This window comes from Aedes aegypti, chromosome 2 (genome assembly GCF_002204515.2).
Source record: "Aedes aegypti strain LVP_AGWG chromosome 2, AaegL5.0 Primary Assembly, whole genome shotgun sequence".
Classification (NCBI taxonomy): Eukaryota; Metazoa; Arthropoda; class Insecta; order Diptera; family Culicidae; genus Aedes; species Aedes aegypti.
The window spans coordinates 470651858-470664812 of NC_035108.1; the positions used below are offsets into that span (position 1 = coordinate 470651858).

Genomic DNA, 12955 nt, shown 5'->3' on the forward strand with positions numbered 1-12955 from the left:
GGGGAAAAGAAGCACAACACATCGAAGTAACTGCAGTAATCGAATTCTCTTTTCGCTGATAATTTGAGCAGATCAGTGTTATCGATTGTCAGTTGGAAACAAAAAATACTTTAAAAATATAGCTCCAAAGAACAGCGTATGCATACAAGAAGGAGAAATTTATTGAAATTTAAAATCATCAGTTTTCCTACCTATAATTATGGTTACATCATATTTAGAAAAAAAAAACAATTAAAAGAAGGGTAAATTTGTGCTAAATATATAAAAATCTTCAGTACAAAAATATGTTCCAATAGCGAAACTCAACAGAAGAATTAATATTTGAAAGAAGGGTAATTTCTGGATGAATAATAAAATACTATTGGCAATAACTTTCCTAATATGCTTAAATTTATTCAAGAGCGAATGTTTGTTGAATAAAGTGTCATTTTGTATCAATTGACTACAAAACAAGCCTGATGTCATCAGAAAGATTCAATAGAAACGTAAAAACGAATATTGAGAAATTCTTGGTTTCAGACTCATTATGCCAAACGACCATTATGCCAAACGACTTTATGCCAAACGACTTTATGTCAAACGGCTTTATGCCAAACGACTTTATGCCAAATGATCTACCACCCAAATTACATTCATACTTTTAAATTATAATTATATTCAATCATGCTTGCGTGATCTTGTCTATTTTGTGGTATTCTAAAAAAAATTACAAAAAAGGCTCAAATTTAAGGTGATACATCAACTTTTTAAGTATTTTCAAACATCTCTATTTTTTACATTTCTTCTCAACTGATTTTCTTAATCATTATATACAAGTAATTTCGCACATCATCAAGATAGGCGATTACTTTTTCTTTTCAGCAGCAAATTAACGGGAAATTTTGTATACAAGACAATAATTGATCCCAAAATCTCGAAGATTGTTATAAAATTGATAATCATACACAATACTTAAACGCTTAGTTTCCTAATTAACAATAGCACTACAAATGGTTTAAGCGAATTCAGCCAATTGTAAAACATGTTTCGGTGAATTTCATCATCGAGAACATAGATGACAAAAAAGGTGTTGGCTGTAGACATGAAACGTTTTAAAACAACGTCTTGCTATTACGTAGGAAACAATGATCATCCAGAAATTTTAAAAATATATATTCAACATGCAGTTTAATTATCCTATCATCTATATTTCAAATTTTCAAGGGATCGAGGGGGCCTGGCCCCCTCTGGTCCCTCCTTATTAACGCCAATGCACAGTGGTCCAGGAATCAGTTTTACGCGGAAAGATGCATTTTGAGCTTTAGAATGAAACATTAGACAAAAACGGTCTTCTACAAAGTTGTTTGTATTAGTTAAGCCTTTTGTTTGGTGTTATTGAAAATTAGGGTGGACCACATTTTCATAGAAATTGTGTAACTAACTTTCTTATTTGTAGAAATTAAAGTATACATGCTTCAGCAAAGTTGTAGACCATTCAATTTCAAGCAACTTTGCCAAAAAAAATTTTTTTGTATCTTTTAAATTGATCAATTTAGAGCTTTTTTCCTGCAGTGACATAGGGTGGTCCGAACAAAACTGGTTTTCTGGCTTTAGAGTTTTCAATTCAAATTTCTCATCAAAGTAGTCTATGAAACACTTTTAGAGCTTTAAAATATGCGTAATTTGGTGAGTGAAGAAACTCGCTATCTTCTTCCGTTTAGGAGTTATTGTTGTTTTTCTCTCAAAAACATGCCTACTTTGATTGTGAATATCTCTGATTGGGGCAAACATAAAAAATATCTTTTGACGGCATTCAAAAGACAAAATAAAATTGTATATTATATCAAAAAATTACAGATGTGTTATTTTTGTAACTCTAATAAAATGCCTTGAAAAACAAAAGATTTTAAGCAGAAAAACTTTAATAACTTTTGAACTAAAATGATGAAAATTTGCGTTTTGTTCAGTTCTTGAAGTCGTTCATAGACCGCTTTGACGAGAAATTTGAAATAAGAAAGATAGGGCTATAAAACTATTTTGAAGATTTTCATAGTTTGTATTTCTTTATTATTTTGCATTTTGAGCATGGAAATGAAATTTTAGACAAAAATGATCTTCTACAAAATTGTTCCTCAAAATGTAGGCTTTCATACTGTGTCATTTGAAACTAGGGTGGTCCACAATATCACACATATCATATAATCAACTTTTTTATTTGCAAAAATGCTGGTATATGCTCTTAGGCAAAGCGGTAGAACTTAAAATTTTGATCAACTTTGCCAAAAAAAGTTTTTCTGTAGCTCAAAATTTGACCAATCTAGAGCATTTTTTCCTAATAATCGCAGGGTGGTCCAACAAAAAGAAGTTTTTTAACTCTAGTTTTTTAAATATTATTTTCTCGTCAAAGTCGTCTATGAACGACTTTTAAAACTTAACAAAACGCAAATTTTCGTGCAAAAAAATTGTTGATATCTGTTTTAGTTCAAAAGTTATTAAAGTTTTTGTGATAAAAAATATTTGACTTTCAAGACGTTTTATTAAAATTACAAAAATAACACATCTGTCTTTTTTTGATATAATATTCAATTTTATTTTGTCTTTCGAACGCCGTCAAAAGATATTTTTTATGTTTGCCCCAATCAGAGATATTCACAATCAAAGTAGGCATGTTTTTGAGAGAAAAACAACAATAACTCCTAAACGGAAGAAGATAGCGAGTTTCTTCACTCACCAAATTACGCATATTTTAAAGCTCTAAAAGTGTTTCATAGACTACTTTGATGAGAAATTTGAATTGAAAACTCTAAAGCCAGAAAACCAGTTTTGTTCGGACCACCCTATGTCACTGCAGGAAAAAAGCTCTAAATTGATCAATTTAAAAGATACAAAAAAACTTTTTTTGGCAAAGTTGCTTGAAATTGAATGGTCTACAACTTTGCTCAAGCATGTATAATTTAATTTCTACAAATAAGAAAGTTAGTTACACAATTTCTATGAAAATGTGGTCGACCCTAATTTTCAATAAAACCAAACAATGGGATAAACTAATACAAACAACTTTGTGGAAGACCGTTTTTGTCTAATGTTTCATTCTAAAGCTCAAAATTCATCTTTCCGCGTAAAACTGATTCCTGGACGATAGTGCAATGTCTATTACCAGATTATGAAAACTTGAATGGCCATTTTAAGGGGTCGTCCATTAATTAGGTAAGGGTTTATGGGGGGAGGGGGGGGGTTTGAGATTTCTTACGCGCCATGCAAATTATTTTCAATTTTCATACAAAAAATCACCATGGGGGGAGGGGGGTCTAAAAACCGCCAAAATTGTCTTACGTAATAAATGGATCGCCCCTTAAGAAGTGGCCGGAACGTTCCGGATGTATCCGAAATTTGAGTAAAACTCTGTGGATTTTTCGTTTGAGTAGATGCTGCAGTAAATTTAAGCTTCTATGTTCTATACTATTTGGGCGTAACGCCAGAATAAGTAAGATTCCTTCCGGTTTCTTTCAGTCCTACAACACTCTGGATGTTTACAAACAATCCTAAAAGCCCGCCATCGACCACGTGTTGTTCGTTTTTCCCCTCCGGAGCATCCGCGCAATGTGCGCATGTCGGCGGGATAACTTCACAGCTGATCACGTAAACGGTGGATGCTGTAAGCAGAGCAGAGAGCACTACTGGCGGGAAATGCACCCTGTACATAATTAATAGAACAAATAGAAATGAGGACGAGGCCATTGTCGGCATTTGATGGGCCGCGCGCTATGGGTTTATGGGACTCTTTGGATTTCCCGCTTGTTTTTTCCCAGAATGAGTTGTAATGTGTGAGAGAGCGAGTTGAGATTTGGGATTCCTTGGCGGGAGAGCTCCGTTCGATGGATGGAATTTCTCGAAGATGATTTCCTCCATCCAGTCTTAGTTGCATTAGGGACACGGAGTTATTCGGTTGACATAAATCCGCGCTCGTGGTGATTTGTTACGATTGGAGGAGTCGAAAGGGTTGCGGTAAAGGCTTTCCTCTCTCCGTCAAGTGGACAAGTTGTTCTACTTTAAAGCTTCAATTTAATGGTTATTTGAGTTGAAGAAGTGAAGCTCAAGAGCACTCGTGGGGTCGGAGCCAATTTGAACGTTGGGCTTGGTGGGCTTTCGGATTCCTGTGCTGGAAGATAGAGCAGAATGATGGAAGGATGAAAATTCAAGTGTCTTTACCAGCACTTTTCGGATACTTCGGAATCTGTCCCACCGGAGGGAATTATCCGTACAGATCCGTGTAGATGCTGTATTTGTGGATTTGTGAGAGAATCATCCTCGAAGAAGCCGAATGTGTTGTGCATGGGGAGTGACAGATCAGGATAGAAGCATTAAAGGCTATAAATAAATCAAATCGTCGTTTGGCCTGGAACAAACTTTAATGGAAAATCCGGAATACGAGGGAAAGTGGAGCAGTGTCATTGCCGGAAGCCTGTTAGGGAGAATATATTTGTACCGTCTAACCGATGATATATTATTGCATTGGATTGCATTGGTCGGTGTGTGAGTCGGTATAGAGTCGTAGAGCAAAAGCAAACTAGGACAGATTCTAATTCAAGTGCTCTGGCTCTCGGTGCCGCAAGTGGATGGATTTAACGAGCTGGAGACTGGAGAGCCCTTGTGGACTAAATGCAATAAATTAAAATTCAATTGCAGCGACACTGGCTGCCTGGAGGATATAATCGATCGTTCTGAGTGCAATTCATCATCATCATCATCAGCATTCGTTTTCGTTTCGTTTAGGGTGGGAGGGAGGAAAACTACAAATAGATGGGTGGTTGCTGTTTGCTTTCTTCTTCCTTGTTCTTTCTTTGGCTTTACGTTTTCACTGGGAACTGAGCCTTTAATTCCTTATGGGAATTTTCACAGAAATCAATTATAGTCATTTACCTATGTGACTGCGTGACCAAACCTGCTCCTCCTTCTTGGCATTACGTCCTCACTGGGACAGAGCCTGCTTCTCAGCTTAGTGTTCTTATGAGCACTTCCACAGTTATTAACTTAGAGCTTCCTATGCCAAAGTTGCCATTTTCCGCATTCGTATATCGTGTGGCAGGTACGATTATACTATAATGCCAGACAAGGAAATTATAATTACGAAAAGCTCCTGGACCGATTGGGAATCGTATCCAGACACCTTCAGCATGGCTTTGCTTTGTAGCCGCGAACTCTAACCACTCGGCCAAAGAAAGCCCCAACCTGATTCCCATTGAATTCGGATTAGTTTACTTATACTAAAATGTTGTTTGTTGAACAAAAAAAAAAAAAAAATCGGAGCTCATTATCGGATACATTTTGTGGCGTAATGTAAGAAAAACTATTCACCATTCCACCTTGCAAGTAAAACAATGAAATTCACAGTAAGTACTTATTCCGTGCACGCTTCATTTGATTAATAATCATAGAAATATCCCTTTTCAAATGCTTGTTTGCCTCCCACTGATGCATTCAAGTGTACCAAGATTACACACTGCATAAATTAACAATCAATTCGCATAAAATGCGAACAATCGTCTTGTCGCCCGATGCATAGTGCATAAAATGCACGTAAAATGAGAATAAGTTGAAGTTGCGATATAAATCCCGGGTAACCAATAAACACGGGAAGCAGTGCTGTTAAATGTCAAATTTTTGAAAAAATGAAATTCTTATATCACCCTTTCTTGCTTATATCACCCTTTCCATCACATAAGCAAATATTAGCAACCGATAGTAATTCTGAAAAAGTCACCGGGAAAAACATTTTCCGATGACACAAGAAACGATGATATTAGCAATATTATATTGTCACAGTCACGTGATATTCATGACATTTAACAGCTTTGACGGGAAGTACCATATGATGCAAAATTGTGCGTATAGTGACTAGCATAGAACTAATAAACGATTTACTGTCCTGTACTTGCACTATACCGTTGATTTTAAAAACAAGCGTTTATTTGGGAGTTTTCAAGGTAACTTATAAGATTTTAAGGATTTATAAAAAGTTGCCAGTAATTCTAAAAGCGTATCCATAAATGGTAACCTGATGGGTTTTACTTCATAACTATTTATTTTTCAATTAGTTGCTCGAAAAATAAAAGATGTTTTAGGAATAAAACTCAAAACTGTATTATTGTTATTGTTATTTTGTTCGATGCTAATTTCCTGTGAAACATATTTTATAACATATTAGAAGATTATTTAGCCTTGTGTTAGGAAAACTGGGGATAATATGCCCATAGGTGGCAAAACGCACCATCCTCGATTTGGACGAACGATGTGTTTTAGAATGCTTTTGTTTCACCATAGATCATATAAAAAGGATAAAAATGCTTCTCTAAATATATTTTTATGTTTGTGTGTTTTTTTAAAGAAAATTGTTAAAAACGTTTTTCACTGTTTTCGTTGCAATTTTGTGCAAATGACCTTTTATGTCGATAAATAACCAAATTTCAGAAACTATCGCCGAGAGCCAACTTGTGCACTAACATAGTTTGTATTACATGCAAAAAATATGTTAAATTAGTCCTTAAAAAGCTTATCGAAGGACCTAAACTTTTATCAACTCGTGGGGTCAAAACGCCCAACCCTGTTTCATAACACCAAAACAGCCGTTTGAATTCAAATTCTACCAAACGTAATGCCACGTTGAAGTTACGCGCAAATTGGAACCTTATAAAAGCACATTTTTTGCAAGAACTGGGTCGGTAATCAAAACGTAAACAAACAAACTTCAAGCTAATTGTAGTTCGATCGAAGTTTGATCGGGTCGGGGTTGAATATGTGATTCAAAACGGGTTTTGTCAGGTAAAACCTTGGTAGAGAAAATTCGACATTTGCAAAAGTAAGATAAATGTATTGAATGTGCGTCAAAAATTCGATTTTTTTTTATTTACAGTGACTAGGAATCGACTCATAGAACCGTACTAAAAACAAAATTCATGCTATGATGGTCCCCTATAACAACTGTAAACCTCTGAAAACTTTGAGATCCCATGAAAATTCCCATAAAACCCTTTGAAACTTCTGGAAACTCCTAAAAATCTCTTAGGAAACTTAAAACCACTTTGAGAAACATGTTCGCCTGGCCTTCTGAAAATTCCTTAGAAACCCTTCTAAACCTCTGAAATACCCCCTTTCCCCGAATGTCTCATTTATCCGAAAAGTTTTTGACACTCATAATAGTCATAACTTTATGCAACCCACGGTGGCGAACGAACAAGCCATCTGATATGCACCCATCTTATTTAATTGGCGGTTCTTTCGAGTTTCATCAATCTCGACATTTTTACATAGGACGCCTTTCTTCTCTATACAGGAGTGAAATTGGAATTTCAAAACCAAGATCGTTACGTAGGCATGGCATATTTTGAACGTTTATAACATTTGGCTGGTTTAAGAAAGACAAGGCATCAAAGGTTAATACCGTTTACTTATTGAATCCCACATACCTGTGCAAATAGTTTAATAACTGTTTTAAAAGAGAATGTTGATTTCAAGCACAGAGTGCTAGGATGCTAGAGAAAAGTTGACGTCATTTGCTTTTCACTCTCCGCTTGGATCGCATCTCAGCAGGCAACAGATTGCATCGACTTGCTCTGACCGGGCGTTCTTCTCAGGCACAGACATCGATAGCGAAGGACCCCTCTCATCCCGTATGTCTTGCTTCGCTCAAATCAAACTGACCGTCGACCGCCCGAGAGAAGATGCCGTCCGAAGCCAAAGCCATCACCGCTGCCACCGCCAAGAAGAAGAAGAAAAAGAAGCAGTCCACAGGAGAATGAGATGGTTGTGGTCGCCATCGCAGCCCTAAACGAACGGAACGGGTCCTCCCTGCAGGTGATCGAGAAATATATCGGCGTAAACTACAACTGTGATGTCGGCAAGATTGGCAAGAGTGAAGAGGGCGCTTGCAGCCTTTGTTTAGTGTGCCCAACGGACGCATTTGATTTTGCCGGGAAACGTTTTGTAGCGTGTTTTCCGTTTCAAACCGTTACCCAGCAAAATCAAAGGGAGTTGTTGGGCACACTTTTGTTTGCTGCAAGCACCCTGGTGAAATCCCGGGAAACAGTGGCTGTGGCAGGCATCCCAGTAGGACAAAACCCCACCAAGTTTCAAAGACCGCCGCGATGAAGAAGACCCCGAAGAAGCTGCCACCGCAAAATGTGTCCGTGTTACTTGAATACAACAATTCAATCGACCCTTTTCAGGGCCAACAAATGTGTACTAAAGAGTTATTTGTGTAATATTTCCTAATGTGTTAACCACATACTTGCTTTAATCTCTTAATTCATCTTAATATCTAATTTATTACGAATAATCGACAATACGGCAATTTGACGATGTTTCCGAGGACGCTGCTGCAGTGCCGTCGGGATGCAGTAACAGCATAATGCTCATCTTGTATATCCCTTGCCAAGACATCAATTTCATATAGCCTATTTCACAGATCAGAAAGCGAAAAATACGAAAAGGAGGAGGCCACAGATCATCAAGCTGCTGCAAATCCAGCGTCCGGTTTGTGAAATCGCTCAAGATTTGTAGATTGAATCACGCTTCCTGAATTGACCCTGCAGGAATCGGTGCGCCAACGCAAGATTTGTACGAGACGACTGAAGAAAATCAGCCAATGCCGCTCGTAGAAGCGCCCATCGTCATCGGCACCGTATTCCTCATCGGACGAGCAGGATTCCAACATGTGCGCCGTCAAAATGTGTGTCTGTGTCACTCGAATCTTACCGTTCAATCGGCCCTTTTCAGGGCAAACAAATGTGTACTAAAGAGCTAGTTGCGTAATATTTCCTAATGTATATACCACATACTTGCTATAATCTCTTAATTCTGCTCGTAGCATCATACAATATCTGACTTGTTATGAATAATTGACAATTGCCAATAGGGGCCTTCCTTAGCCGAGTGGTTAGAGTCCGCGGCTACAAAGCAAAGCCATGCTGAAGGTGTCTGAGTTCGATACCCGGTCGGTACAGGATCTTTTCGTAATTGAAATTTCCTTGGCTTCCCTGGACATAAAGTCTCATCGTATCTGCAACACGATGTACGAATGGCAAAGAAAGCTCTCAGTTAATAACTGTGGAAGTCCTCATTGAACAGTTGAGAAGCAGGTTCTGTCCCAGTGAGAACGTCATGCCAAGAAGAAGAAGAAGAATTGACAATACGACAAATTGAAATTTACGGTGGCGATTACGGTATCGATGACTGGTGCACTTCTCCGCACGGAGAGCTCCTCACTGTTGTTAAACTCACAAACCATTACATTCTGAATTATAACTAAAGGAAGGTTGCAATTATGACAATTGACCTAAATTCAAATGCAGCAAATCACATGGTGTAGTTAACGCCATGCGGTCGTGTCTTGTACACAATCTCCACTGATTTTTTAAAAGTATTTCACTTTGAAATCCGAAACTCTGAAAAAGCTTTTAAACCAAATGATAGATCTCCCTTGAAACCATAACGTATTTGAATACTCACAATCACAGCACCTATCATCCATCATAAAACATCCTATCATCTGCAAAATAGATAGATAGATGACACTGTTATTAGAGTCTGACCTAGAATTGATCGAAGTTGTGTCCATTGCAGTCCTACGCCAACCCCGCGGTAATGTAACAGACATTACCCACCCAATTATTTTAGTCCAGGGAATTCTGCAAGGATTTCGTCAACATTGTACTGGTGATTTTGAAAGAAATCTGCTTATTTTCTGATCAAGATTTCGCTTGGAAATTACTAAGAATGTTAAAAGTATATTCTACAGAATCTATAAGAAGATATTAGAAACCCGCTAGTTTTTTTTTGGTGATTTATTAGAGATCATGCAAGGAATCTTTTAGAAGTTTCACGAAACAGCCTTATTTTAATAGTTAAAAGTCGAGTCTAGTACACGACACTGAAGATGACCTTACAGTTGAGGTCAAAATACGCGTATCTGTCAAGAAATACAAACTCTAGTGAAATTATAGCTTCTGTTAAGTTTCCATTGAGGATCTCGCTAGAAGGGATAATTCTATCTGATTTTTTGGAAGAAGTCTGGCAAAGATCTCTACTGGAACCCGATTCTAAGAGACATTAGGACATTAGTTAAGGATCTTTCCAGAAACTCATGGAGTATGAGATGCCAGGCGGTCGTGCTCCCTGGTTTAATTTGCCATGCTTTTTTTTATTAATATTAACTCCACTGGATCAACCAAATGGTCGCAGTGATAAAACGCAGAATCGTTAAATTTCGGTTGAACCTGAAAATGTTGTGATCAATGCAATTTAATTTCAAAATTTTGGAAAAAATCAAATGCTTATAGCTCCTTTGCATGCGAAATAGCGCATCAGCAAATATGTGCAACCGATAGTGATTCGGAAACGGTCACCGGGAAAAACAATTTCCGATTACTTTTTCCACTAATGGTGGTAAGCTCCATCGAAGTTAATACGCCAATCGCGTATTATCCTCGATTTTGCTATAGTTATGACGTTCGCTTAGTCGACAAAACCATGACAGAAATTTTAGTTTTAACACTGGGGTTGTAATTAATTTAAAAAAAAACTCCTATCTGACATTTCGAAAAGGACACGGAAAACAAAATAAACCCACAATTTGAGTTTAAGCCAAGGCATGTGACAAAATCTGAAGTATCTGAATTTAAACAAACGAAAAACATTAAAAAAAATGAGTAAACATGTGTTTTTGGCCTAAACTGAAGCGTCTGGTACTAAAATTGGGAGAGGGCTTTAGGACCCTATTTGAAATATATTCCATGCTGTTCGCAAAAGCATGACCAAACTAGAAATATGAAAAATAAAACAGGACGCCTCAAAAGAATCATAAAATTAGAACATGACCAGCTAAATCAGGACGGATGGTAACCCAACTAGTCTTTCTTTTGATTAACGGATTATTCCAACAAAAAATCATCAGAAAATGCACCTAGTTCTAGTAAAATGTCTCCCCCTGATTTTGTTTTTTAAACCGAACAATTGAATCTAATGATTGATGCAATGTTCAAAACCACCACAATGGCTGAAGCAGTCCAAGTTGATGCAAAATTTACTGTGATTATCCGTGTTTCTGATCAGGGCTGTTAAATGGCATGAATATCACGTGAGTTTGACATTTGAATAATGCTAATATCATCCTTCCCAGTGGAAATAGAAATCGGAAAATGTTTTTCCCGGTTACTTTTTCCGAATTATAATCGGTTTCCAATATTTGCTGATGGTAAATTTCGACTGGAAAAATGTAATAAGCATTTAAGTTTTTCCAAAATGCTGACATTTAACAGCACTGTTTCTGAGTGTAGTTTGCCAAGATAAACTCTAGAAGTTTCATAGAATATTTATGACTAATCAAGAAACACTTTCTTGACGTGTTATGAAGAGTTTTACACGCATTTTTAAAGAAAAGTCATGAACAAACATAAGCATTTTTGTAAATTAAAACGGTTATCAATAAATTCAGAAAATGGAATCCGTTCGCGACCAAAATCGTCATTAAACTGAGGAGGACGTCGCTGACTCTTAACAACGGGAACGGATGCAGAGTCAGCGACGTTGCCGAATGGATGCAGAAAAGAAATACGTCGATTGAGTCGTAGCAGCTGGTGAACTAGAACGAAGCGAAGTGAAGGAGAGAAAAAAAAGAGAGAGAGAAAAGCTTTTTGTCGGGAGTGTATCGCACTCTGGTCGGTTTTGGTGCGCGTCCTCCTCAGTCTAATGACGATTTTGGTCGTGGACGGATTGCCTTCGGATTGCGCGTGAAAAAAAAACAAGAAATAAAAAAAAAAGATAATGGTTGATGTTGCCATGAGTGAAAAGCTTGTTTTATTTTGAAGAAATACGACAAATACCCTGTTCCATTGCTTTTTATTCATGTTATAATATCAATGTTATACAGTTCTCTGATAATCCTAGTTGGGATTCTGTGATAATTCGCTCAAAATTGAATCAATATTTCCGATAGGATTCTATGAAAGTTTGATCCAAGGTTCCGTGAGAAAACCATTGAGTAATAACAATGAACTCCGCTTCAAATTTTATCCCTAATCCGTCCAAAATTGCCTGTGGCAATTATGTCCCAATTTGTGTAAGAATGTTACCAAGAATTCTGAGCATTCCTACTTCTTTAATCACCAGTCAGTAAATGAATGACTAGTGAGTGTTTTATAGATACTGTTTTGATAAAATTGCTTTTATTAGGCTGATTTATCATTGCAATGGAGAACTATTTTCAAAATCTTTATACGAAACTTTATAAATGAGTCCGAGAACTTATGTCACGAATTTATCAACATCTTCCTCAGTCAACTTATAGGAATTTCTTGAAAGTCTATGAATATCCCTCAAAATTTCATGGAGATTCCTTGCGTTCTTTGTTCCCAAAAGTTTTCCATGGTTTGCCTAAAGGATGCCAATGAGGTTGCATAGGTATCCAAGGTTCTCAAGGAGTTCCTAGATGTTCTCAGTTGTATTTAGTAGGTCGACAAAAGTTTCTAAAAGGATTCCAGATAGAAAGCTGGTGGAAACCCATGGGAGTCTCTACTCCCAAAATAATTCGGATGGCGGATTTCCCTCCTAGCGTATTAGGTGCTAAATCCACCTATTGATGGTAAGATTCGCCTCCTAAGCGTAGACGGGCAAACCCGTCAATTGAAATCGAGCACATTGGACTTGAAAATTCGAGCAATCTAAATGTTTACGCCCGACCCACACAATTGCACAACCAATCCGAAGCCGAATGATGGCATCGGAAACGCACACTTAGGCAAATGGTCACGCGGCAAATGGATGGTGGACATGTCAGAGGAATGGAATGAATATTGCAATATAAAACGCTTTATATATTGCTTTTGTCACTTCTCCCATTAAGCCGTCGATAGGTTCGTGGTGTTAGTACTGGTTTATGAATCGGGAGGTCCTTGATTCGAATCTGAATAAGCGCGAGTGAGTA

The 12955-nt window shown here is 37.3% G+C and overlaps 1 protein-coding gene across 1 annotated transcript in view; it reads left to right on the forward strand.

The window, feature by feature from the left end:
* Positions 1-3910: 3910 nt before the first annotated feature.
* Positions 3911-12955, forward strand: part of LOC5569525 (gamma-aminobutyric acid type B receptor subunit 2) — a 58366-nt gene continuing 49321 nt past the window's right edge. Inside the window, exon 1 of the mRNA XM_021848330.1 lies at positions 3911-3984. The gene's annotated coding sequence lies outside the window, so the exon portion shown is untranslated. The remainder of the gene's footprint in view (positions 3985-12955) is intronic.